This window comes from Dasypus novemcinctus, chromosome 9, assembly GCF_030445035.2.
Source record: "Dasypus novemcinctus isolate mDasNov1 chromosome 9, mDasNov1.1.hap2, whole genome shotgun sequence".
Classification (NCBI taxonomy): Eukaryota; Metazoa; Chordata; class Mammalia; order Cingulata; family Dasypodidae; genus Dasypus; species Dasypus novemcinctus.
Genome location: NC_080681.1, coordinates 104,765,436 through 104,791,698, shown reverse-complemented (window position 1 = coordinate 104,791,698; position 26,263 = coordinate 104,765,436). Strand labels below are relative to the sequence as shown.

The 26,263-nt window shown below is 38.4% G+C and overlaps 1 long non-coding RNA gene across 1 annotated transcript in view; it reads left to right on the top strand.

Moving 5' to 3' along the window:
- The window catches only part of LOC139439696 (uncharacterized), a 67,070-nt gene that overhangs the window by 23,615 nt on the left and 17,192 nt on the right, over positions 1 to 26,263 (top strand). The window lies entirely within an intron of this gene.

Genomic DNA, 26,263 nt, shown 5'->3' with positions numbered 1-26,263 from the left:
TTTTAATGTAACATTAAAATAAATAAAGACAAAAAATTCAATGCCATATAACATATAGGGCATATAACAACAGATTTGAGGAAGCAGCAGAAAGGATCAGTGAGCTTGAAGACATGGCTTCTGAAAGTGAGCATACAAAAGAACAGATCTAGAAAAGAATGGAAAAAATTGAACAGGGTGTCAGGGAACTAAATGGCAGCAAGGGACATGCAAAGCTACATGTCACGGGTGTCCCAGAAGAAAAGAAGGAAAAAGGGGTAGAAGGAATATTTGAAGAAATAATGGTAGAAAATTTCCCAACCCTATTTAAGGACATAGATATCCATGTCCATGAAATCCAATGTACTCCCATCCAAATAAATCCAAATAGACCAACTCCAAGACACATACTAATCAGAATGTCAAATGCCAAAGACAAAGAGAAAGTACTGAGAGCAGCAAAAGAAGAGCAATGGATAACATATAAGGGAGATCAAATAAGATTAAGTGCCAATTTCTCATCAGGAACCATGGAGGCAAGAATGCAGGGGTGTGATATATATAAGATACTGTAAGAGAAACCTGTCAACCAAGACTCTTATATCCAGCAAGATTGTCTTTCAAAAATGAGGGCAAGCTTAAAATATTCACAGGTAAACAGAAACTGAGAGAGTTTATAATAAAGAGACTGGCTTTTCACAAAATACTAAAGTGTTACTGCCTGAAAAGAAAAGACAGGAGAAAGAGGCTTAGAAGAGAGTCTAGAAATGAAGATTGTTTCAATAAAAGTAACTAAAAGTGTCAAAAGAGTGATGAAAATAAAATATGACAGATAAAACCCAAAGATTAAAATGCCTTTGCAGTAATTACATTGAATGTTAATGGATGAAATTCCCCAATCAAAAGATACAAATTGGCAAAATGGATAAGAAAATAGGAGCCATCTATATTCTGTCTGCAAGAGATTAACCTTAAACCCAAGGATACCAATAGGTTGAAAGAGAAAGTTTGGAAAAAAATATTCCATGCATACAGTAACCAAAAAAACCTGGAGTAACTATACTTATATATAGATGAAATAAACTTTAAAAGCAAAACTGTTATTAGAGAGAAGGAAGGACATATATATTAATAAAAGGGTCAATTCACCAGGAAGAAATAATCATAAATGTATATGCACCTAACCAGGATGCCACAAGATACATAAGGCAAACACTGGCAAAACTGAAGGGAGAAATAGATATCTCTACAATAATATTATAGTTGGAGAATTCAATACACTACTCACAGCATTGGATAGAACATATGGGCAGAAGATCAAGAAAGAGAACTTGAATGATATGATAAATGGACTAAATGCAATAGACATAGATCATTGCACTCCAAAACAGCAGGATATACATTCTTTTCAAGTGCTGAGGGAACTTTCTCCAGGATAGACCATAAGCAGATCTCAGTAAATTCAACTAGATCAAAATTATACAAAGCACTTTCTCTGATCATAATGGAATAAAGCTGGAAATCAACAAGAGGTGAGAAAAGGGGAAATTCACAAATATATGGAGTTAAACAACACTCTTAAATAATCAGTGAGTTAAAGAAGAAATTTAGAGAGAAATCAATAAATATCTCTAGATGAATGAAAATGATAACAAAACATCAGAATCTATGGGATGTAGTGAAGGCAGTACTGAGAAGTAAATTTATAACCTTCAAAGCTTATATTAAAAGAGAAGAAAGAGCTAAAATCAAGCACCTAACTACACAACTAAAGGAACTAGAAACAAAACAGCAAACTAATCCCAAAGCAAGTAGAAGGAATGAAATAACAAAGATCAGAGCAGAAATAAATGAAATTGAGAAGAAGAATAAAAGGAGAGAGTTCCAGGAAAACGGCATCTATGTAGGAAAGCACTGCCCAGCTCTTTTGCAAAAAATGGCAGAGAAGTGGCAAAATCCTACCAAAGTGAGCTGTTTTGGGTATCCACAGAGCAGGAGTCTTCAGGGCATCACTCTGGAGGGAGCTAGACAAAGAGATAAAGACCCCAAGGGAAAACTAGAACACAAACAACTGCAAGGATATAGGATAAGAGGAACCAAGTTTCAAAAATCAACTTGACAACACACAAAGAAACAACAGAGGGAAGTGGACTTGGCCCAGTGGATAGGGCATCTGTCTACCACATGGGAGGTCTGCGGTTCAAACCCCAGGCCTCCTTGACCCATGTGGAGCTGGCCCATGCATAGTGCTGATGCATACAAGGAGTGCCCTGCCATGCAGGGGTGCCCCCCACGTAGGGGAGCCCCATGTGCAAGGAGTGTGCCCCATAAGGAGAGCCACCCAGTGAGAAAGAAAGTGCAGCCTGCCCAGGAATGGCGCCACACACACGGAGAGTTGACACAAGAAAAAGAAACACTGATTCCCATGCTGCTGACAACAGAAGCAGACAAAGAAGAACACACAGCAAATAGACACAAAGAACAGACAACTGGGGTGGGGGAAAGGTGAGAGAAATAAAATAAATCTTAAAAAAAAAAAAACAACCAACAGAATAAATCCCTAGAGTAGAAAGAGAAGCTAACTAATCCAATAAGCCCATCAAGATAAACAGATGCCCACACACCAAAAAAAATTACAAGCCATAAGAAGAAACAGGAAGACATGGCACAGTTCAGTGAACAAACTAAAAAACAGGAGGACATACAGAATGTGGAGCAACTAAACAAGGATGTCCAAACAAATACCATGAATCAACTTAATGAAGTGAAAGAAAAGATAAAGGATATTCAGAAGACACTGGGGGAACATACTGAAGAAATTGTGAACATACATAAGATAATGGATGAGATGGTGATGGCTCAATGCAAGAAATAAAAAAATACATTGGAAGCACATAACAGCAGATTTGAACATGCAGAGGAAAGAATCAGCAAAGCAGACAACAGTACAGCTGAAATCAGACAGATAGTAGAAAAGATAGATTAAAAAAATAGGAAAAATCCAGCAGGGACTTAGGGATTTGAATGGCAAAATGAAGCGCACAAACATATGCATTATAGGCATCCCCAAGGAAGAAGAGATGGGAAGGAGGAAATAATGGCTGAAAATTTCCCACTCTTTTGAGGAACATGGATGTATTTGTTCAGGAAGTGCAACACACTTCCCAAAACAGTATAAATCATAACAGGCTTACTCCAAGACATATACTTGTCAAATTGTTCATTGCTCAAGACAAAGAGATAATATTGAAAGCAGCAAGAGAAAAGAGAACCATCACATACTAGGGAAGGTTGATAAGATTAAGTGCTGATTTCTCATCTAAAACCATGGAGGCAAAAAAGGTAGTGGGATGACATAGTTAAAGTGCTAAAAGAAAAAACTTCCACACAATAATTTTCTTTTTTTTTTTCTCAGTGTATCTTTTTTTTTTCTTTTAAATTTTACATTCAAAAAATGTGAGGTCCCCATATACCCCCCACCCCCCACTCCTCCCACAACAACAACCTCTTCCATCATCATGGCACATTCACTGCACCTGGTGAATACATTTTGGAGCACTGCTGCACCACATGGACAATGGTCTACATTGTAGTCTACACTCTCCCCCATTCCACACAGTGGGCCATGGCAGAACACTCAATTTCCAGCATCTGTCCCTGCAGCACCACCCAGGACAATTCCAAATCCTGAAAATGCCCCCATCTCATATGTCCTCTTCTCTCTCCCTACCATCAGCAGCAAAGCTGGCATTCAAAAATTAGGGAGAGCTCAGACTATTCACAGATAAATTGAAATTAAGAGACTTTCTCAATAAGAAATCTGCCCTTCAAGAAATACTAAAGAGAGTTCTGCAGATTGAAAGGGAAAAGAACAGGAAAGAAAGAGTTGGAGAAAAGTGTAAGAATAGCTAAAATGATAAAAAGAGAAATAAAAACAGTATATGACATACATAAACCTACTGAAAATGTGGCTAATATACATAATTCCTTGATAGCAAGAACATTGAATGTTAATGGATTAAACTCTCCAATCAAGAGAAACAGATTGGCAAAATGGATAAGGAAATATGACCCATCTATATGCTGTCTACAAGAAACTCACCTTAGACCAAGGGACACAAGGAGACTGAAAGTGAATGGTTGGAAAATAATTTTACATGCAAACAATAATCAGAAAAGGGCAGGAGCAGCTATACTAATGTCAGACATAATAGACCTTAAATGCAAAACTATTGCAAGAGAAAAAGAAGGATACTATATATTAATAAAAGGGGTGATCTATCAAGAAGATAGAACAATCATAAACATTTATGCACCTAATCAGGGTGCCTCAAAATACATGAGGCAATACTGGAAAAACTAAGTGGAGAAATAGATGCCTCTACAATTATAGTGGGGGGCTTTAGTACACCATTATCACTATTAGAATATCTTGACAGAGAATCAATAAAGAAACAGAGGTCTTGAATAACACATTAGAGGATCTGGACCTAACAGACATATACAGAACATTACACCCAAATGCAACAGGATATAAATTCTTCTTGAGTGCACATGAATCATTCTCCAGGATAAATGAGATGCTAGGCACCAGAAGAACTCTCAATAAATTCAGAAAGATTGAAATCATACAAAGTAATTTCTCTGATGACCATGGAATGAAGTTGGAAATCAGTGAGGGGCAGAGTACCAGATTAGGTACAAGATATGGAAGTTAAACAACACACTATCAGACAATCAGTGGGTCAAGGAAGAAATTGCAAAAGAAATCAGTAACTACCTTGAAATGAATGAAAATGACAACAAATTGTATCAAAACCTATGGGATTCAGCAAAAGCAGTACTGAGGGAAATTCATAGTCATAAATGCCTACATTAAAAAAGAAGAAAGAGCTAAAATTAAATACCTAACTGCAGACCTGGAAGAATTAGAAAAAGAACCACAAACTAACCCCAAAGCAAGTAGAAAGAAGGAAATAACAAAGATTAGAACAAAGCTAAATGAAATTGAAAATAAAATGAGTTTATATGGCTAAGAGTCTTCAAAAAAGAGTCAGGAGATCATCAGATGGGCTGCGCATATGCACGCCTCAGCAGGATCCCAGAGACAGCCAAAGTAGATACAACCCCATCTACTCATGCTCTTGAGGGCTATTGAGACACACAGATTCTATGATCACGGCCGTTGGCTCTGGAGTTCAGTGCCTTATCAGTGGGCCCTACTTTGGAATCTGTGTTCCTAAGAGTGATGGAGTTGGACTCAGATGTGAATTTTCTACACATTCCTCTTCTGTCACTTTTCCTGAAACTATGTTTGGCCCTGGGGTTGGTGTGTACCCAGGAGACTTCAATCTCTGGACTGCCCATGTGCCACCTGGGCCTTGAGCCTCAGCAGAGTTGCAACTCCTACTCTCCAGTTTGTTGGACTTACCCAGGTCAGCTAACAGGAGGTGAAGTTGGTCAACCACCACACCAGAGAACAGAGAGTGCCTAGAACTCCAAGCAGGAGAATTGCATCCATCAACCTTGTGGGATCTAAGCCCCCTCTCGATATAGAGATGGAGTGGACATCACCAGCCTGGGTCCACAGGATGGAGGAATAAAATATGGATTAAAGTGAACTTACTCGTATTCTACTATAGAACTATTGGGACTAGTAATGGAAGAAACTGTAACATTGATCTGGAGAAAGTGGCCACGGTAGTTGCTGAGGGCAGGGAGAGGGAAGAAGAGATGAGATGTGGGAGCATTTTTGGGACTTGGAATTGTCCTAAATGATATTGCAGGGACAGATGCTGGACATTATATATCCTGCCATAACCCACTGAATGGACTGGGGGAGTGTAAACTACAATGTAAACTATAATCCATGCAGTGCAGCAGTGCTCCAAAATATATTCACCAAATGCAATGAATGTGCCACAATGATGGAGGAGTGGGGGTGGGGTGGGGAGTGAGGTATATGGGAACCTCTTATATTTTTTAATGTAACATTTTTTGTGTCCTTTTTAAAAACAGGACAATTTAATAAAAACAAAATTTTTAAAAAGAATGCACTAGAAAAAATAAAACCAATAGCTGGTTCTTTGAGAAGATTTATAAAATTGGCAAACCCTTAGCTAGCCTAACAAAGAAAAAAGAGAAAAGATGCAAATACATAAAATAAGAAATGAAGAAGGAATATCACCACTGACCCTGCAGAAATAAAGATTATCAGAAGAGGATAATTTGAAAACCTGTGTGCCAACAAGATGGATAATGTAGAGAAAATGGACAAATTCCTAGAAACTCACAGGTAGCCTATGTTAGCAAAAGAAGAAATTGATGAACTCAACAGACTAATCCCAAGTAACAAGAATGATTTTGTCATCAAAAACCTCCCAACTCAGAAGAGCCCAGGACAAGACAGCTTCACAGGTAAATTCTACCAATCATTCTGGAAAGAACTAACACCAGTCCTGCTTAAACTCTCCCAAAAGGTACAAGCGGGGGAAACATTGCCTAACTCATTCTATGATGCCAACAACATCCTAATACAAAAGACAAAAAAGGATGCCCAAGAAAGGAAAACCTTAGAGCAATCTCTCTAATGAAACTAGGTGCTAAAATTCTAAACAAAATAATTGCTAACCATATTCAACACACATCAAATGAATTATACACCATGACCAAGTGAATTTCATCCTTGGTATGCAAGGATGGTCAACATAAGAAATTCAATCAATGTAATAAACCACATAAACAGATTGAAAGAAAAAAATAACAGTCATCTCTACAGATACAGAAAATCATTCAACAAAATACAGCATCCTTTCCTGATAAAAATACTTTAAAAGATAAGAATAGAAGGCAACTTCCTCAACATGATAAAGAGTATATTTGGGGAAGTGGACTTGGCCCAGTGGGTAGGGTGTCTGTCTACCACATGGGAGGTCCATGGTTCAGACCCTGGACTTCCTTGACCCATGTGGAGCTGGCCCATGCACAGTGCTGATGCGCACAAGGAGTGCCCTGCCACTCAGGGGTGTCCCCCACATAGGGAAGCCCCATGCGCAAGGAGTGCACCCCATAAGGAGAGCTACCCAGCATGAAAGAAAGTGCAGCCTGCCCAGGAATGGCGCCACAGACACGGAGAGCTGACACAACAAGATGACACAACAAAAAAGAAACAGATTCCCATGCCGCTGACAACAACAGAAGCAGACAAAGAAGAAGACGCAGCAAGTAGACACAGAGAACAGACAACTGGGGGGGGAGGGGAGAGAATTAAATAAATAAATCTTAAAAAAAAAAAAAAGAGTATATATGAAAAACCCGCAGCTAACATGATGTTCAATGGTGAAATTCTAAAAGCTTTCCCTCTAAGATCTGGAACAAGACAAGGATGCCCACTTTCAATGCTCTTATTTAACATTGTGTTAGAAATACTTACTCAAGCATTTAGACAAGAAAAAGATATAAATGGTATCCAAATTGGAAAAGAAGTGAAAATTTCACTATTTGCTGATGACGTGATCCTATAGAGAGAGAGAGCCCTGAGAAAACTACAACAAAGCTTCTAGAGCTTATAATTGAGTTCAGTAAAGTGGCAGCGTGATGGTTAGGCTATTGTGTCAACTCTACCAGGTAATTGTGCCCAGTTGCTTGGTCAAGCAAGCACTGGGCCAACTGTAATACAAGGTCATTTGTGGACTTTAGGCACCATTGACTTTACTGCAGTGGTAAATCATAAATAGCTGGTTATATTTACATCAATCAGGGAGATTGCCATCAGCAATGAGTGACACTTAACCCAATCTGTTGAATGCCTTAAAAGGAAAAGTGATTATAGCATTGAGAGAAAATTTCCCAGCTGATGTTTGGACAGCCAATATATCCCAGAACTCGTCAAAAACCTTCATCAGACTTTCATTGCAGCCCTGGTTGCAGCCTGCCTGCAGAACCTGGACTTGAGCATCCTCATGGCTGCATGAGAGACTCTTACAGAATCGCATACTATTGACAGATATCTCTTGTTGATTCAGTTTCCCTAGAGAACCCTAATACAGCTTTGTACCGGGAGTGGTTCTTGAGAACAGAGTCTTAAACATGGGGTGTCTGAGGTGGTTCTGGGAGTTTTGCAATTGTCTTTCTACTCTAATTGGATTCAAGAGTACTGATGACTCCCTTTCAAATAACAAAGAGGCTGCTAACAGTCCACAGCACAAACTGGCAATTGAGATACATAAAATTGCATCAATGGATTCCCCTACTTCCATGCTTGTAAGAAGCAAGGATCTCCGTGAGAGTATTTTCAACACCTTAACAGAGTTTTGTGGAGTCAAACGGTATAATGATGTTGAATGGCAACTCCTAGATACTCTAGATTGTGTTACCAAAGAAAGAGATTTAAAGGCTTCAAATTTGAAACTTAAACACCGAATGGATGATGCAAAAGTTTCTATGTGTGCTCTGAAAGAAAATCTTGTCTCCTGCAGTCACAGGCTTGAAATATGTGAGAACCAAACTCAGACTCTCATTATACAAGTAGTGGAACTACAAAGGAAACTAAAATCTCAATCCTGCAGGGTTTCTGCAGTTAAAGTGAAGGCATTGATTGGAAAAGAGTGGAATCCAGAGAATTGGGATGAAGATATATGGGATGATGATGATATTGATGGAGACATTGGAACCCTGTATTCTGCTGAGACTTTACCAGATAAGCCTGCCATGGCATGCCCTATCCAGGCCACACCTTGTCAACCTTATATCATCCAGCCTCCAGCCTGCCCCAGGGAGTCTGAAACAACTTCCAGCCCTGAGGTGGGTACCAGCCAAACAAGCCTGCCCTGCCCAGCCTCTGGCCTGCCCCAGGGAGTCTGGACCTCCTCCCAGCCCTGAGGCACATACCAGCCAAAGGCAGCATGCACTGCCAAGCCTCCAGTCTGCCCTGAGGAAACTGCCTCCCAACCTCTGCCTGAAGAGATTAATCATGTCTCACCAGAAGAAAATGCAAGAGAATGCCCTGAGGTCAGTAGCTTGCAAGACATTTCTAATCCTCCTTACCCACCACCACCACCTCTCTTGTCTTTGAGAACTATTACTAGACTAAAATTACAACAAGCCCCCAAAGGTGAAATACAAAGTGCGACTCTTAATGAAGTAAGGTATACTCAGAAAGAACTGCATGAGTTTTCCAAATTATATAGACAGAAATCAGGGGAATATGTGTGGGAATAGATACTAAGGGTATGGGATATGGTGGAAGGAATACAAAGTTGGATCAGGCTGAATTTATTGATATGCGCCCACTAAGCAGAAATTCTGGATTCAACGCTGTAGCTCAAGGGGTTAGAAAGGACTCTAACAGTTTGTTTGGGTGGCTGATTGAAACACAGGTCAAAAGATAGCCTAGCATGTCTGAGGTTGAGATGCCCAATTTGCCCTGGTACAGGGTAGAAGAGGGAATTCAAAGGCTTAGGGAGATTGGCATACAAGATTGGATTTACCATTTAAGAGCTGCCCACCCACCCCAGGAATGTCCAGAGGACACACCTTTAACCAGGACTGTGAGGAATAAATCTGTCAGACTTTAACTTCATTTTCTCTGAAGAGCTCTGTGGTTGCTCTTCTCTGTAGTCAATATATGACGGTAGGGAGGGCTGTGATGAAATTAGAATCCTTAAACATTATGGGGATGATTGGCTGTTGGTCTGGTAAAAGTCAAGTATGTATAGTTAATCACCAAGGTCAAGGTGGGCGTGGCTACCGCAATGAAAGGCAGATTCAAAAAAGCACTCAAAATAATCTGAGTCATGTAGAGTTATGGTGTTGGCTAACACATCATGGGGTGGGGTACCTAGCAGTGAAATAGACAGGCAGTCTACTAAATTTCTTCTGGGTCTGTATAAACAAAAGAGTTCTACGTCTAGAGAATGAAACCCTAACTCAAATTACAGATGAAGAGAATCACAACCCCTTAATCAATTGGCAGACTTGAGACAGTTTACAGACCCAGAGCCCCTTGCATGAGGAGGAGGCCAGGTTTCCTTGGGGATGGATCCTGTTAAACTACCTGAAATTTATACTGTTAATCTTCCTTCCACCTTTCCCCAAGGAGATCTATGGCCTTTTACCAGAGTAAATGTGCATTGGGGAAAAGGAAATGATTTCAGGGATTATTAGACACTGGCTCAGAAGTGACATTAATTCCAGGAGACCTAAAATGTCACTGTGGTCATACAGTCAGAGTAGGGGCTTATAGAGGTCAGGTGATTAATGGAGTTTTAGCTTAGGTCTGTCTCACAGTTGGTCCAGTGGGTCCCTGGACCCATTCTGTGGTTATTTCCCCAGTTTCAGAATGCATAATTGGAAGACATACTCAGTAATTGGCAGAATCCCCGCACTGGATCCATGACTTGTGTGGAGTGAGAGCTATTTTATGGTTGGAAAGGCCAAACGGAAGCCACTAGAACTGCCCCTACCTAGCAAAATAGTAAACCAAAACCAATACCGGATTCCTGGAGGGATTGCAGAAATTAGCGCCACCATCAGGGATTTGAAGGATGCAGGGGTGGTGATTCCCACCACATCCTCATTCAACTCTCCTATTTGGCCTGTACAGAAAACAGATGGATCTTGGAGGATGACAGTAGATGATTGTAAACTTAACCAGGTGGTGACTTAACAATTGGAGTCACCACCTGGTTAAGCTGCTGTCCCACATGTGGTATTATTGCTTGAGCAAATCAACATGTCCCCTGGTACCTGGTATGCAGCTGTTGATTTGGCAAATGCTTTTATCTCAATTGCTATTAATAAGGACCACCAGAAACAGTTTGCTTTCAGCTGGCAAGGCCAGCAGTATACCTTCACTGTCCTGCCTCAGGGATATATCAACTCTCCAGGCCTATGTCATAATATTGTCCGCAGAGATCTTGATCATCTCTCCCACCCACAAAATATCACACTGGTTCATTATATTGATGATATTATGTTGATAGGACCTACTGAGCAAGAAGAGGCAAAGACTCTAGACTTATTAGTAAAGCATTTGCGTGAGAGAGGATGGGAGATAAATCCAACTAAAATACAAGGTCCTTCCACCTCAGTGAAACTTCTAGGTGTCCAGTGGTGTGGGGCATATCAAGATATCCCTTCTAAAGTGGAGGATAAGCAGTTGCATCTGGTTCCTCCTATGACCAAAAAAGAGGCACAATGCTTAGTTGGGCTCTTCAGATTTTGGAGACAATACATTCCTCATTTGGGTGTGCTACTCCAGCCCATTTACCAGGTGACCAGAAAACCTGCTAGTTTTGATTGTGGACCAGAACAAGAAGAGGCTCTGCATCAGGTCCAGGCTGCTGTGCAAGCTGCATTACCACTTGGGCCATATGATCCAGCAGATCCAGTGGTGCTGGAAGTATCAGTGGCAAATAGACATGCTATCTGGAGCCTTTGGCAGGCCCCTATAGGAGAGTCACAATACAAATGGCTAAAAAGTACATGAAAAGATGCTCAACATCACTAGCTATTAGGGAAATGCAAATCAAAACTACAATGAGAAATCATCCTAGACCCATTAGACTTGCAGCTATTAAAAAAGCAAGGACTACAAGTGTTGGAGAGGATGTGAAGGAATGGGAATACTTATCCACTGCTGGTAGAAACATAGAACGGTGCAGCCATTTTGGAGGGCAGTTTGGTGGTTCCTCTAGAGGAAATGCCATATGATCCAGCAAACCCACTGCTGGGTATATACCCAGAAGAATTGAAAGCAGAGACATGAACAGATATATGCACTCTGGTGTTCATAGAGGCATTATTCACTATTTCCAAAAGTTGGAAACAACCCAAATGTCCATCAACAGATAAATGGATAAATAAATTGTGATATATACACACAATGGAATATTATTCAGTATTAATGCATGGGATAACATGGATGAATCTTGAAGAACTTATGTTGAGTGAAGTGAGCCAGGCACTGAAGGACAAATATTACATGACCTCACTGATACAAATTAAGTAAATTTAACAGACTCAGAGAGCTAGAGTCTGGAAGACAGGTTTATGGGAGACAAAAAGGGACAAGAAGGTTGTGAGCCAATGCCCATAGGGGCAAAATCTATGATAAGGTGGAAGGGTGTAGTTGTGCAGTGAATGGGCATGACAGTGTGCAGTGATGCTATTGGGTTTGGCAGTGCTGGTTTGTGAGTGGGGTCAGGTGGGGAGTGTTAGTTGGATTGTCCATAGAACAGGTAGGAGGGTTGGGGGAGGAAGCAGATGAACTCTGAGGATTTGTGAGAATGTGGTTGAAACTGTAACATCGGGGGATATTCTTTTGACAAATATGGCAGGGAAGGATTACTGATTTGGAGTGTTGGGGGGCATGCAGGGCAGGGTGCACCTGGGACAGGTATCTAAGGAATGTGTAGTGTTCATCTTGTCTTAGTGGGTTGTATCAGTGAGTGGAGACCTACATAATGAGTGGGAAGGTGTTAGACTCCCACCCTGAAGAGTCCTACTATGTTCTCAAATAGAGGGGCAGGAGTCTCTCGAGAGCATCGGCAGTGCCTAATAAGGGAGGACAGGCCAGTATGTCAAGCACTCAATGTTGATGCAAGTAACTATGAATCTTGTTCTTCAAGGAGTGAAGCTTAGTGGTTGCCCTGGGTCCTGAGGGCAGAGGAGGGGAGGGAGGAATAGAATAGATGGAACATGGGGATCTTTGAGGGCCATGAAATTGTACTACATGATCTTGCAATGATGAAACAGGTCAAGTTAAATTTCATCAAAAGTTATAAAAGTGTATGGTCCAAAATGTAAAACATAATGTAAATCATGGACCACAGAAAGTAGGAATGTTTCAATATTTGTACATCAATTATAACAAAAGTACCATCCACATGTAAAATGTTATTATTAGGGGAAAGGGGGAAAGCGGGAGGATGTTGGGTATATGGGAATCTCCTACATTCTGCACATCACTTTTTTGTAACTTAAATCTTCTTTGAAGACAAAATTTAAAAAATAAGCCACTAGGGGAATAAATGAAAGAAAATGTCACCATACATGCCAGACAACAGATTTTACAGTGATAAAAGATATAATGTCAAAATTTTTAAAAATATTTTTCTCATCATTTTTTATTATTCCAAAGTTTCTTAAAAACTTTTTGTATTTTCTTTCATATTTTTAAAACTATAATTATTTACTGTTTTATTAACTGTATTTGGTTATTTTTTTTACTTTATTTTTTAAGAACTTTTAGATCACAGAAAGCTTACAACAGTGACAGGGGAGGATCACTGGTGAGGGGTACCAGTGATGCAGGATGCATGGGGCATACCCATAAGGCATATAAATGTGTTCAAGTATTCATGAAGCATTGTCACAATGGGTGGAGATTCACATAATAACTGAAAGAATATCAAATCCCCATCCTGGGGAGCTCTACCACATTCCCTAATGTAACAGCAAGAACCCCCAAAGTACAGGGGCAGTGACTAGTGGAATAGAATGGTCCATTGATGGGCCCTTGATATTTATGACTTTACTTATGAACCTTTACTTCTGAAATTGAAACTTAGCCTAGTATAATAGGGTGCCTAAGAGTTACCTCCTGAGAGCCTCCTTGTTGCTCAAATGTGGCCTCTCTCCAAGCCAAAGTCAGCATATAAATGCATTACCTTCTCCTCAGTGTGGGACATCACTCCTGGGGAATGACCTTCCTGGCACCAAAGGATTACTACCAAGAACCAACAACCTATGCAACTGGAAAAAGACCTTGACCAAAAAGGGGGAAAGGTAAAGACAAACGAATGCATATGGCTAGGAGACTTCAAAGTTGAGAGGTCATTCCAGAGGTTACACTTATGCATATCTCAGCAGGATCTCATTGCCAAAGTAAATATCACCTCAAATAGTGGGTACCTTGAGGGTCTGGAGACATCCAGACACTATAGGCAGGGCAGACCACTAGGAGTTTGGTGCCCTGCCAGTGGGTCCTACTTTGGAATGTATGTTCCTCAGTGTGACACAGTTGGACTCAGTTGTGGTTTCCCTACACGTCTCCTCTGCCCCATCTATTTGAACCTATAGTTAGTACTAGAGTCGATAGGTGTATGTCTAAGAGACTTAAATCTTTGGGCTGCCCATGTACCAGCTGAACTGCAACAGAGTTGCAAAACCTACTCTCTGGTTCATTGAACTCACCCAGGACAACTAACAAGAAGCTGATGATGGACAACGACCATCCAAGGAACAGAGAGAGTCTGCAATTGCAAGTAAGAGAGTCCCATGGGATCTAAGCCCCTCTCAGTTAGAGGTGGAGTGGTCATCACCATCCCAGAATCCTCTAGATGGGGGAATGAATGAAGGATTAGAGTAGACTTACTGGTATATTCTACTATAGATTTATTGTGATTCTAGCAATGGAAGAGCTTATTCATGTGCAGGCAGTGGTCACTGGAGGTCCTGAGGGGAAGGAGAAGGAAAAACAGGTGTAATATGGGGGCATTTTTGGGACTTGGGAATTGTCCTGAATGACATTGCAATGACAGATACAGGCCATTACATATCTTGCAATAACTTACAAAATTGTGTAGGAGATAGTATAAACTACAATGTTGTTGTAGAATTTGAGAGAAGTTCAATTACTTGAGTATAGAGAGGCCAGGACTCAGGAATGATTTTGAGAAGGAAAACTGGTTTATTGACGGCCGGCCGGACTCGGGAACTTTCTGTTTGAATCCCGAGCCCCGTACAAGATTTTTTAGTCCCTTTTATACAGAGAGGAAAGGCCAAATGGCCCTTTTGTTTCAGTTCTCAATAGGCTTGAATTAGCATATATTTCCACATCTTAGTAAGCTTTTAGCATGGACCTCAGGCATTCGATAAGCTTTTAGCATATTTCCTTTGCATTTCCCCTGAATACTTAAAGTTTATAGACCTTGCATTGTTAAACTGTCTCCTGCTCACCAAGGGCAGGACTGCAAACTTTCATCATCCCACACCCACAAGTCACAGATAGTTTAGGTTATCTCTGAAGAGACAAAGATGGGGGGAAAAAAAGAGAAAATCTGAAGAGACAAAGAGCCTGCCACCCATAGTCCACATCATTTCCCCCCTTTGCCAAAGTTTAACTTGCTAAGCTTTGGCATAATTATTGTTGGAGCTATGAGGTGGATGGTTGTTTGTTGTTTTGGTTGATTATTTATCAATCTTTAGTGTAGCATCCAGGACTGTTTTTAAGAGTTTAGAAGTTTTCATTCTGGACAGCAGAATCCTGGGGCGGGGGCCTCCTGCAGTCATCCAGCAGCCACCGGTGCACACATGGATTTCCAGTCAGGTTCCAGATCCATCTATTAATTTTATTTTACCCTTGAAGAGTTTACACCTTTAATTTAAAAGGGGTGCTGAAGGGAGATGGATCTCTTTTCTGTAACTGCTTCCTGCTGGCCATGGGCTGTAGTCATTGCCTAATAAGGTGTAAAACTCTTAATTTATTCTAACTGGAGGAAGATGGATCTGGCATTCTGTACGAAGTTGGATGAAGTTTTCATATGGTTAATAAGATGTTCACTCTGAAAGAAACAAACTTAATTAAAAATTTGGAATACCCGTTTTTAAAGGAGGACACATTGGATTACAGAGGTAGACAAGGTTAGGTGCCTATAAAGATGGCACTCCTTAAAAGCTGGTGGGAACAGCATATATATTCTTTTTTAAGTTATTCATCTTTAGAGAGAAATTGCAACAGACAGTTAGCTTTGTCTGAAGACACATTCCAAGCTGTTCAATGATTGGCATTCATTCGCTCTGTCAGATGCTCCTGGTGAACTGGCACTCCTTGGGCAACTGTCTTCACTCAGGATTAGAACACTAAGTTGGAAATTCTCTTCATTTTCACCTGTGGGAGTGATCAGAACTACAGAATAAAGGTTTTTTTACACCTTGGTTTTAATTGTACAATTTCTAGCAATTTTGACTTGTTCAATAGGTGACTCACCATCAGCAAGCAAGCCTCACCTTTGCTACACAGCAGAGTACAGTAGAATATAGAAGTTGACTAAGACTGGCTGAGACTGCCACCTTATTCTATAGACATGTTTATTAACTGTTTTGAAAATGATTTTACCAGGAATTTAACATGTCTAATTTACTTCTGCACTTGATCCAAAATAGAAAAGATAATGTTATAATTATTAGGCATATATTTAGTACAGGATAAAAGTACAGCACTTAATATTAACTAATGTATTACTTAATGCATAAGGATTCAGAGTTGCAATTATTAGTTTTGAGTTTCAGGTTTGTAATACTTTACATGTTATCTCTCCATGAGAGCAGGCCATAATGCCAATTGTGTTTAAGTTTCACTTACTGTATCCTGGTATCATGGCTCCACTTAGCATGTTCTTCAACGCAGTGAGCAAGTCACAGCATCCTTGATCTTAGAGAGAATTTCCAGTATTCTACTAGCCTGGTGCATAGTGCTCTCTGGCACTATGGAACAGTGCCAGTCTGGAGGCAATATCCATTGTACACTTGGCTGTACAGAGTCATCATTGGCTGCTGCAGGAGCTTGAAACTTCAACGTAGTTTCCATCGACTTCAGGAGCAGAACCAGAGGCTGATATAGCAAATATTTTTAATTGAGGGGTCAGTGACCAGCCTAGCCAATAACTCACATGGAGAGGCCACCTGTAATGTATTCAAGGCCTGGTGTGAATGCACAAGAGTTTGACAATGTTAAAGGTTATTCCTTGTTTTTATATATATTTTAAACAACTTAATGCAACACATATATCAAATGGCTGTTCACTTACACAATTTTACTATGAAGATAACAGTAAGTACTTTAGTAATAGAAGAAAAATATTTTTCATTGTTAAAATGAAAACAGAAGATTTCCAATAGAATCAAGATAACTTTTTATTACCATTTACTTAAATATGTACTTTGCAGTGGCCTTCAGACAGGTTTTATTATCATTAAGTTAGTTCTGCTACCAATACCAATCTAAGTTTTAGTTAACAATGACTTCTAGAACTAGAACCTTTTAAACATTTTCAGTTTGGCAGATGTTTTACAACCTCCTTATAATTGACTATAACCACATTGACTAGACACCTCATGTTTAAATAAACTTATTAAATTACAATTACCAAAGAAATTTACTCTATTTATTTAAGAGAACATATCTACAATCTTTTTCCTTTAGCCTAATTTCACCAATGTGAACTTACAATTTTCATTACTCTAAAGATTTTGTATATATAATGTTAATTTAGTTTATAAATTAACTATGGGAGATTACACTCAAGTTAAATAAAATTGAAACCATAATAGTTTATGCAAGGAATGTTCTCTTTTTCCCTTATAGGAAGCTAAAAACTTCTTTCCTTTAAGTTATGAAAATTAATAATTTAAAAGCATACTGACTATCAGGTTTTAAAACACATTACACAATTACTTAATTTTTAAAATCATAACCCAGGAAAGATCTCTCCATAGTTTTTATGGACTTTACTTACTGAAATTTGTTAATAGAGCTACTAATTACCTTTATTTTGTTGGAAAGAAATCTTCTGGAAGAAAATAAGGCTCACCAGATTGTGGAGAAGAAAAGAATTTATTCTCAATCTTGCAAGAAGGGGCGCAGAGCCAGATATGGCTGGTGCCCCGAATGAAGAAAAATGACACAATTTATACCCCTAAGCCTAGCATGCAAGCTTTTCCTCTGTTTTTCCATAGATTGGATACTTCAGAAGTTACATCTTATCTGAGATTTAACTTTCCCATGCAAAAGTTTGTGATTTAACTGCTTCCTCTATCACATTCCAACCATTTTAGTTTTCACCTGCTCCCCTTTGTCAAATAAGGAATAGAATTTAGTGCTGAAATGGCACCAACTTAGCTCCTTCTTGGGCATCCTTCCACTGCCCATAGACTGGCCTAAACTGGTCTCCTCCACTGCTGTCCAACCCAGGAGTGGGAGACTGAGGCAGCAGGCCACCAGGTTACATCAACATTTTTCTTATGTGAAAATTAACCTAATCTTTGTTTTTTTACATTTTATGGCTGACAAAAGGTTTAAACTGGGAAATTACCAGGCAAACTGATTCTTAATTCCCTAGCCTAGTAGATAGGTTTAATCTGCTACACCTAGTCTTGCCTTTAAAGCTCTTGCAAAGAGGAGGCCCTTCCCAATTGTTTCTATAATCAGATTTCTATGACTTTTTCATCCAGCTTAGTTTAATTTGGGCTTTAAGAATATTTATTTACATATATAACTGCATATTTAATTAACAATTTGAATAGAGCTCTTTTAAGAATTTTCATTTGTTAATTTGATATTATCCTGATGTATGAAGACATACACTGAGCAAATGGGTAGACACAAAGAGTTAGACACAGAAACAAAACTCATTGATATTATTTATAATTTGCATTATTTTATATACTGTTTAGCTTAATTTGGGGTCCCAAAATATATATTACTTATAACTGCATATTTAACCTCAACAATTTGAGCAAATAGGCAGACATGAATAGTTTGACACAACAACATAACTTTAGTTACTTTAAACTTCTAATTCTTACAAGTGTGACTGCAAAACATTTCAAAGACTCTTGAAACTCTTCTTAATTTGCACTATGACTGTGCAGTTTTATACTATGACTATGCAGTTTTACATAAGAATTTTCTTTCTTAATGAATTGTAACCAAAATGTTCTCAATGCTTTAGCACTATTTTTTTGTTTCAGAACTTTATATTTTATTTGAATTTAGCAGAATTTTGGATAAGCAACAAGATTAATTTTATATATATGTACTGAGGCTATTTGAAGCCTCAGAGAGACAGACTGGTTTCTCTCATGAATTGCCACTCTTAGGAACACTGACCGTCAAGGCAGAAGACTTCTCCCCCTCCACCCCCCTTTTTGATTTTGGAGATAATAAAACTCCAGTGGTCATTTAACCTTATTCCATCAGGCAGCAATTTATTTAGTTTACACTTGAATTCATGAGAGAAAGGGTTACTAATACCAGGAGAGGAGACAGTGATGTCCCAGCTCTTCTCAATTATGAAATAACCATAGGCAAAGGCAAAGGGTGAGGTTAGGCTTGAAGTAACCATAAACAAAGGAAAGGTTAGTTTAGAATTTACACTTAAATAATAGTTTCAGGCTAAATTCACCCAGCTATAATTTCAGTTATTGTCGTTCCACTGTTTTATAATATAAATGCATTTATAAATGATTTTAACTCTTAGTTACAGTTTTTATTAATTTTTTAAAAACCTATTAATATTATAACACCTTTAAATACCTTTCTTTCAACTTATAACATATTAAATGAACTTAACCATTACTTTAATTTTTCCTTTAAAGTAAAAGAATAAATCTCTTGCAGTTAGTTTGGAATAAAAAGCTACTTTCCAGGATTTGATTTCTAGAACATAAATGTTCTTTTAAAAGAGGTAAGACTCTTCTTCAAACACTGAGGAAATGGTGAGGTTAAAGCACAAGAAGCTATTTTGATAAAAGATTTTCTTTGTATATTGATCTTACTCAATTTTAATCATAAAAATTTTCCTTCCCCAAACCTTCTACACTTTCAGTATTCATTCAGGTTTTGTCCCACACTCTACTCTTTCCAATAATCAATCATTTTATCTTAGGACAAAATCATCTTCTGTTTCCTTAACAATAAAAACACACTCCATATATCCCACATACTAAGTTACCAGGCAAACTTCTTACAACATATAATTGCCATTAATACTAAACAAGCTTGTTAAAATAATGAACTTTTCTTCACCTTAAATACTTAGTAGCATGTAATACCAGAAACAGTTTTTTTGGAAGCAAGTTGGCAGGGGAGACTGGCTGCCAAATAATTTTGTTATAAAATTGCCTTTTATTATTATCAATTCAGTTTTTGTTAAATAATGACTTTCTGCAATTAGCCATTTAAATACCTTAATTTAAACAATGCTTTGTAAAACTTTTATAATTATTTATACCCTTAAGACAAATTTTACCTTCACAGAACACATTCTCTTACTTAAAGTTACTACAATACCTTCTAAGAACCTGGACAGAATGCAAAGATATTTTGGCTTTGACACCCTAGGGAGGGAACTTTACTGCATTTATTCTGATTCTGCTTTTTACCCCCTTCACCGCAGTTGGGTGCACAACAATCAAACAGGAATGCAGCTTATGAATAGAAGATGTGGACTCACTGGAAAGGGACAAGCAGCTCCCCCCTTTCCAGCTTTCAGGCCAAAATGGGCAGACAGAACCTACTCAAATTCATCAACTCTCTAGGGGACCCAGCCACCCTGACTGGGGCAGCCCCAACAAACTTGGGTGCATGTCGCGGACACAGATGGCCCCCAAGCCCCGGCAAAGGGCCAGACCAGAAACAAGACAGCAGAGCATGCACAAACATCTACACTCCGCAACCATCCAGACTCCTCAGTTTTGCCCCATAATCATTTCACCCCCTTGCCAAATGGCAAGGGAGGGCTCCAGCTCAGCTGTAATTCTACTTTACATAAGGACACAACTCCAACACTAGCATTGAGCTGACACAGACAGAAACACAAAGGTCACTAATCTGACCCACAAGTTTATATATTTTCACCATGGCTGCCCCCACAGCCATCACAAACCTCAGAACACTTAACATTTGGTATAAAGCGAATTCATTCACAATTTAGCACCATAACAAAAGATTTCAGCTAGACTTTTTCCACTGTTTAAACTTTACACCCAGACCAAGCTCCACCAGAAAAGTCGATCCATTTTCCTGTAACCAAGTTTTGTTTTTTTTTAATCTAGACCAATTTCCAGGACATTAGGACTTGAACCTATAAATAGCCCTTTTTACTAAAATCAAGACTCCACTCCTTTAGTGGATTTAAGACTAGTACCAGATTCTAACATGCAGTTAGACAAACCCAAAACACCAGGGCTTTTCCCCGGTTTTTCTCCTTTTCCCAAGCCTAGAGAGAATGGCTTCCCCCCAATTTTCTGGGGCTACTAGGGTTCTCTCGGGAGGTGATCAGCCTCCCCTTCCTAGCAATTAAAGCTAGGGCCTTCCAGACTGTGCTCACCTGGGGAGTCTTACCTTCTTCCATGTTCGGAGTTCTTTTTCGTTCCCAGAATCTTCCTCTTCAGACCTTCCATTGCCCTCGATTTTTGTTGGGAAGATTCTGGTGGAGCCCACATCTTTTCTGGATTAAATTTAATCCAGGGGCACCCAGATTTGGGGTTAACCCGAGTCCTCTCGGCTTCCTCGGGGATTTGGAAGGGGCAGCAAAATGCTACCATCTCTGGCCTTCGTTTGTTGTCCCATCTGGGTCGCCAAAAATGTTGTAGAATTTGAGAGAAGTTCAATTACTTGAGTATAGAGAGGCCAGGACTCAGGAATGATTTTGAGAAGGAAAAATGGTTTATTGATGGCCGGCCGGACTTGGGAACTTTCTGTTTGAATCCCGAGCCCCGTACAAGATTTTTTAGTCCCTTTTATACAGAGAGGAAAGGCCAAATGGCCCTTTTGTTTCAGTTCTCAATAGGCTTGAATTAGCATATATTTCCACATCTTAGTAAGCTTTTAGCATGGACCTCAGGCATTCGATAAGCTTTTAGCATATTTCCTTTGCATTTCCCCTGAATACTTAAAGTTTATAGACCTTGCATTGTTAAACTATCTCCTGCTCACCAAGGGCAGGACTGCAACCTTTCATCATCCCACACCCACAAGTCACAGATAGTTTAGGTTATCTCTGAAGAGACAAAAATGGGAGAAAAAAAAAGAGAAAATCTGAAGAGACAAAGAGCCTGCCACCCATAGCCCACATCAATGTAAACTACAATCCATTCTTAGTGGCAATACTCCAAAATGTGTTCATCAATTGTAACAAATGTACCACACTAATGAAGAATGTTGTTAATGTGGGAAAATGTGGGAGGGATAGGGAGCAGAGGATACAGGTATTGTCTATATTTCTTAGGTAACATTTATGCAATCTAAGTATCTTTTTTTAAAAAAAAAGTATATTAAAAATTTTTAATTAAAAATAGAGAAAATTAGCAAAACCAAAAATTGGTTATTTGAGAAGATTAACAAAATCAACAAACCCTTAGCTATATTTACAAAAAGAGAGAGAGAGAAGATGAAATAAATGAAAGAAAAAAGAAAATGGGCATTACTACTGACTCTACAGAAATAAAAGAGATCATAAGAGGACACTATGAACACCTATATGCCAAAAAATTCGACAATAGACAAAATAGAAAAATTGCTAGGAATGTACAAACAACCTACAGTGGCCCTAGAAAAAATAGAAGATATCAAAAAACCAATCACAAGTAAAGAGATTGAAACAGTCATCAAATAACATCCCAAAATGAAAAGCCCAGGGCCAGATGGTTTCATAGGCAAGTTCTACCAAGCATTCAATGAAAATTTAATACAAATCTTACTCAAGCTGTTCAAAAAACTGAACAAGAAGGAATGTTACCAAACTCATTCTATGAAGCCAACGTCCCCTTATACCAAAGCAAGGTAAAGATACTTTGAAAAAGAAAATTACAGACCAATTTCCCTAATGAATACAGATGCAAATATCCTCATTAAAATATTTGCTAACTGAGTCCCACAACACATTAAAAGAGTTATTCAACATGATCCAGTGGGTTTTATACGAGACATGCAAGGGTGGTTCAACACAAGAAAATCAATCAATGTAACACACCACATTAATAAATCAAAGAATAAAAAATCACATGATCTTATCAATTCATGCAGAAAAGGCATTCAACAAAATACAGCATCCTTTCTTGATAAAAATACTACAAAAGACAGGAATTAAAGGAAACTTTCTCAACATGATAAAGGTCATATATGAAAAACCCACAGCTAACATTATACTTAATAGTGAAAGACTGAAAGCTTTCCAGTTGCAATCAGGAACAGGACAAGGATGGTAACTGTCACGACTGTCGTTCAAAAAAGTGCTTGAGATGCTAGCTAGAGCAATCAGGCAAAAAAAGAAATAAAGGCATCCAAAACAGAAAGGAAGAAGTAAAACTTTTGCTGTTCACAGATGATACAATCCTATATGCAGAAAGTCCTGAAAAATACACAACAAAGCTGTTAGAGATAATAAAAAATTTCAGTGGAGTGTCAGGATACAAGAGCAATATGCAAAAATCAGTGGTGTTTCTATACAATTGTAATGCACAATCTGAGGAGGTAGTCAGGGGGGAAAGTTCCTTTACAATAGAAATTAAAAGAATCAAATATTTAGGAATAAACTTAACCAAGGATGTAAAGCACTTGTATTCAGAAAACTACAATACATTTGTAAAAGAAATTTTAAAAGACAAATAATTTGAAGAACATTCCATGCTCGTGGATTGGAAGACTAAATATCATTAAGATGTCAATTCTAACCAAATTGATATACAGATTCAATGCAATCTCAATAAAAATTCCTCAAGCATTTTTTAAAACAAATGGAAAACAAAATTATCAAATTTATCTGGAAAGATAAGGAGTCCCAAATAGCTGGAAACACATTAAAAAGGAAGAATGAAGTCAGAGGACTCTCACTCTTGGGCTTTAAATCATATTACCTGGCTACAGTGGTAAAAACAGCATGGTATTGGCATAAAGATAGAACTAATAGACCAATGGAACTGAATTGATGGTTTGGAAATAGACTCTCACATCTATGATTAAGTGATTTTTGACAAGCCTGTCAAACCCACCCAGCTGGGACAGAACAATCTATTCAACAAATGGTGCTGGGAGAACTGGTTATCCAAAGCCAAAAGAAAGGAAAGAGGACCCCTATCTCACATCTCATACAAAAACTAGCTCAAAATGGATCAAAGACCTAAATATAAAAGAACCATAAAGCTCCTATAAGAAAATGGAGAGAAACATCTTCAAAACCTCATGGTGGGTGGTGCATTCTTAAACCTTACACCAAAAGCACAAGCAGTAAAAGAAAACATGGATAAATGGGGCCTCCTCAAACTTAAACACTTTTGTGATTCAAAGGACTTCATCAAGAAGGTGAAAAGGCAGCCTACTCAATGAGGGAAAATATATGGAAACCACATACTGGTAAATGTTTGATTTCCATTCTATATAAAGATATCATACAACTCAAAAGTAAAAGAGCAAGCAATCCAATTTAAAAATGGGCAAAGGATTTAAATAGACATTTCTCCAAAGAGGAAATATAAATGGCTGAAAAGCACATGAAAAACTGTTTCACATCCCTAACTATTAGGGAAATGCAAATCAAAACAATAAGGACATATTATCTCACACAATACAGAATGGCCATAGAAAGCAATCAGTGCTGGAGGAGACACGTAGAAATACGAACACTCCTTCACTGTTGGTAGGATTGTGAAATGGTGCAACCTCTGTGGAAGACAGTTTGGTGGTTCCTCAGGAAGCTAAATATAGAACTGCATATGGTCCAGCAATTCCTCTACTAAGAAAATATCTAGAAGAGCTAAAAACTGTGACACAAACAGACATCTGTTCACAATGTTCATAGTGGCATTATTCACAATGGCCAAAAGATGGAAACAACCCAAGTGTCCATCAACCAATGAATGGATAAACAAAATGTGTATATACATATGATGGAATATTATGCTGCAGTAAGAAGAAATGAAATTGGAACACATATGATAACATGAATGAATCTTGAAGACATTATGCTAAGTGAAGTAAGCAAGATACAAAAGGGCGAATATTGCACAGTCTCATTAATATGAACTAAAAAAAGGAATAAATTCATGGAGTTAAAACCTAGAGTATAGGTTATTAGGAGATAAGAGGGAGGTTGAGAAGAACTACTGATGCTGAACGAATGTAGAAGTTTTCATTAACTTGACTGTAAAGTGTGGAAATGGATAGAGTGGATAGTAACACATCATAGTGATTAGCAGCTGGTTTATAAATGGGACTGTGGCAGAAAAGGGTAGTCTAGGTGCTGAGACCAGCTCAGCCATAGGTTTGCACAAAGGGAAGGCAACACAGAACTAAGGAAATAAAAGGACAGAAAGAAAGACACAAGAGAAGAAACAAAGATGGGACCAGGGGACTTCACAGCTTTTGAAACTGAGAGCCTCAACCCTAGTTTCCACATCCTATTTATTTGAAAGCTAATGAGCAGCTGTTTGCTACAGGAAGCAACTTGCAACATCTTCTACAATAGCAGGAAGCAACTTGCAACATTGTTTACAATTACAGGAAGCAACTGCAACATTTACAATAACAGGAAGCAATTTCAACATCATCTACAATAACAGGAAGCAACAAATAGGTAAACCAGTTTCCTACAACATCTAGGGACATAAATGTCAATTGAAAGAAAGCTAGAGAATAATCTAGAGCCTGAACAACACAGTGAACCCAGAGATGGGTGATAATTGTGGTTGATGGTTCAGAGAAAAGAGTGTCCTCCTGTGAGCTAGAATGGATATATGTCACTATGGCAGGGTGGTGGGAATGTGGAGAAGCATGGGAAAATACATCTGGTGTGACCTATGGACTGTAGTTAATAGCAATATTATAATATTCTTGCATCAATGCCAAAGTTGATAATGGGGGATATGGAAAAAGTGTGCCAAATGTATACTATGGACCACAGTTGGTGGTAATAGGCTGATGATTATAATCTGTAACAAATATTTCACTTTGGTGTGGTGTGTTGGTGAAGGATCTGTATGGGAATTCTACACATGTGCATGATTGTTTTGTAATTCACAACCTCTGTAATAAAAATATATTTTAAAAATATTATGGTTGGTTGGGGGAATGATATGCCAAATGTAGGATATGGACCATAGTAATATGTTAATGATGCTCTTGCAAAGTTTGTAACAAATGTTTCAAAAAAATGCAAGGTGTAGGTGAAGAAGGTGATATATGGGACCCTGTATGATTTTATGCATGTTTATTTTGTAAGGTCACAATTTTTACTATATACTTATTGTTTATATATGTTCATGTATGAATGATATACTTCAATAAAAATATATTTAAAATATTAAAGTTTAAAAATGAAATAAAAAATTTTTTTAAATGAGGTCTTTCTGCAAAAGAACAGAATGTACCCTATAAAAGTCTCAGCTTAAGCAATGATTACAAATAAGCTCATCTGGGTCCAGTAGAGAAAACCTATCAAAAATAGGCAACTATGCTGTAACAACCAATCTATGATTGTTCCCTCCACTTTGTAATAACTCCCAT